Consider the following 3,057-nt stretch of genomic DNA (forward strand, 5'->3'; position numbering starts at 1 on the left):
TGATTTTAAAAATTGACTAAATAAAAACTCTAAAGAATCCTGACCTAAAAGAAATCGTTCCCCTTCCTTTCTTTTTGCTCCGTCGCATCTCCCACACGCCGCCGTTCCGAAACTACCACGGCTCCGACCGCCGACCGCCGACCGCCAACCGCTATCCCCTTCACTCCGGTGAGTTATTCTCATTTCTACGGTTCTTCCCGGTTCGAAGTCCGCACGGCACACGGCGACGTAGAGTGCGCAGGATCATCTCTAGCCGCACTCTTCTCCTGCTATCCTGTCTTCTCCTCAGTACACTCTTATCTACGAGAGGGTCCGGCGAGGACAAGGCGCCGTGACTTCTGTCTTCTCCTGTCTGACCTGCTGGTACCATAGTCTGTAAGTATATAATTTCTTCAAAGCCTAAAAGGAGAACCATAAAATCTTTGTTTGTTTTTCCATTGTAATCTGTCTGCATCCTTAATAATGCTAAGTCAACATTTGCTTTTATGAAACATTGATGTACACTGGATGGCAGTGTTGTTGCGATAAAGGTCCAACGCCCAAACTGAGATATCTACATTTTATGCCTTGGGGTTTGTATTATATGTTTTGATTTTCTGAATTACTTCCTAGCATAGTTAAATTTTACTTCTAGTTCTCATTACTATTTATTCATTTTCTTTTTTACATATCTTGAATTGTAGCACTTCGATGGATTCTAGAGCTTGGATGAGCGATCCAACCAAAAAAACAGAAGAATACATTCGGGGGGTTAATGAGTTTCTTGAATTCGCATTTCAAAATTTAGAAGCTGATGGAAAAATCTTTTGTCCTTGCAAAAAGTGTGCCAACACTCACTTCATAATAGAACTAGTGTCTATTTGCATCTAACTGATCCACGCCGAGGGTTCCTTCGAGGGTATAGACAGTGGGTTTTCCATGGTGAAAGACCTACTATACCTATAAATAGACCGTTTGAAGAGCCTAGAGAAATAGAGCATGACATGGAAGGATTACTTGAAGATGCTTTTGCAATGCATCCTATGGAAGAAGAAACCCACGACAATAATGAAGAAAGGAACTCGCAACAAGGAGAAAAAACTGACAAGTTTTATCAATTGCTTAAAGAGAATGAACAAATGCTTTATCCAAATTGTAAGAAGTTTACCAAGTTATCTTTTATTGTGCATTTATACCACTTAAAGTGTCTTCATAGTTGGAGTGACAAATCATTCTCTATGTTATTGGAATTATTGAGAGATGCTTTACCCGAAGGAAATGTCTTGCCCGAGTCATACTATGAGACAAAGAAGATAATTTCAGGATTGGGTTTAGGATACGAGAAGATTCATGCTTGTCCTAATGATTGTGTATTATTTTGGGACAACTATAACAAAGATGAAGTATGTCCAAAGTGTGGTGAGTCAAGGTGGAAATCAAAAAATGAGGAAACGCAAGCGAATAATAAGCTGAAGAAAGTACCGGCAAAGATCCTTCGATGGTTTCCATTGAAGCCAAGACTGCAAAGGCTATTCAAATCCTCTAAAACTGCTGAGTTGATGAGATGACATTCAGAGGGTAGAACAAAGGATGGTTCTCTTAGGCATCCGGCTCGACTCTCTTTCTTGGATTGAATTTGATGCTCGATATCCAACATTTTCATCTGATACTCGTAATGTTCGATTAGGCTTAGCTTCTGATGGGTTTAATCCTTTCAAAACTATGAGTATTACTCATAGCACTTGGCCTGTCATCCTAATTCCTTACAATCTTCCACCTTGGATGTGTATGAAACAATCTTTTTTCATGTTGTCATTAATCATTCCAGGTCCTAAATCTCTTGGAAATAATATTGATGTGTACCTACAACCATTGGTGAAAGAGTTGAAAGAGTTGTGGGATACTGGAATTGAAACCTTTGATGTCTCCAAGAAAGAGGTCTTCCAACTCCGTGCTGCAGTAATGTGGACTATTAATGACTTCCCAGCATATGCTAACCTATCTGGGTGGAGTACTAAAGGCCAATATGCTTGCCCATGTTGTGGTTTTCAAACAGCATCAAAGTGGTTGCACCATGGTAGAAAATATTGCTACATGTGTCATCGTCGGTGGTTGGCCTTTGATCACAAGTGGAGGCTTAACAAAAAAGACTTTGATGGAACACAGGAATTCAGAGATCAACCTACAATTCTTGATGGCAATTCAGTTTTGAGATATTTGGATGATTTAGAAGATGGTGAGGGAGCTATGGGTGAGCCCCAACCTTTGAAAAAGAAGAGTATTTTTTTTTACTTTGCCTTATTGGCAACATAATGTATTGCGTCATAACCTTGATGTGATGCGGAGCTGATGTGGGCCCAGTGTGGGGCAGTTTGCCCACACTGGGCCCGAAACTTAAAAAAATATATATATATATTATATATTTTTTACCCTAATTGCTAGCGCGCGAGGCGGTCACTTCACGTGCAATCAGTTCACGCGAGCGGACACTGCCTCGCCGACATCTGCCGCTTCGCCGAGCAGCAGTCGCAACTCGCAATTCGAATTCGTACGTGCTTTCGGTTCGTTTGCTCCTATGGATTCGTTTCTGACCCTCTTGTTAATCCAGGTAGCTGCCTCCAAGGACCAAGGTCGCTACGGAGGAAACCCTTCACTTTATGCTCAAAGGTTGTCGCTTTGCTCTTCTCTTTGATGCGTTGTGGTCTTGTGGAAATGTGTCTGATGTCTGTTCTTGCTTTTTGCGCGACTTCAGAAATCTGATACCAGAAGGAAAATTCTATTATTTTACTTTCATTTACTGTGATCTGTCGTGTTGGACTGTTGGTTACGAAATGAGATACCGATGCTATTAATGAACTTAGGTGATTGTGATGAAAAAAAAATACATCTGCACTAGAATTAATACATTATTGCATGTTAGACTCCTGTCAATGCAACTTGCATAGATTGGTTCCAAATCTGAATAAAATTAACTTGATACAGACTAAGGATATTAACCTTCGCCTATGAGATTTTGGATTATTCTTTGCTTTGTTTCTATTCTTTGATTTAACATCGCGTCTTTGGAAGAGGAATTTA

General features: G+C 40.3%; 1 pseudogene; it reads left to right on the forward strand.

The window, feature by feature from the left end:
- Positions 1–983: 983 nt before the first annotated feature.
- On the forward strand, positions 984–2,230 carry LOC141817254 (uncharacterized; annotated as a pseudogene).
- Positions 2,231–3,057: the final 827 nt, after the last annotated feature.

The sequence above is a fragment of the Curcuma longa genome, unplaced genomic scaffold (genome assembly GCF_044706935.1).
Source record: "Curcuma longa cultivar G26 ecotype Majalengka, Jawa Barat unplaced genomic scaffold, ITB_CL_G26_1.1 contig_19822, whole genome shotgun sequence".
Lineage (NCBI taxonomy): Eukaryota > Viridiplantae > Streptophyta > Magnoliopsida > Zingiberales > Zingiberaceae > Curcuma > Curcuma longa.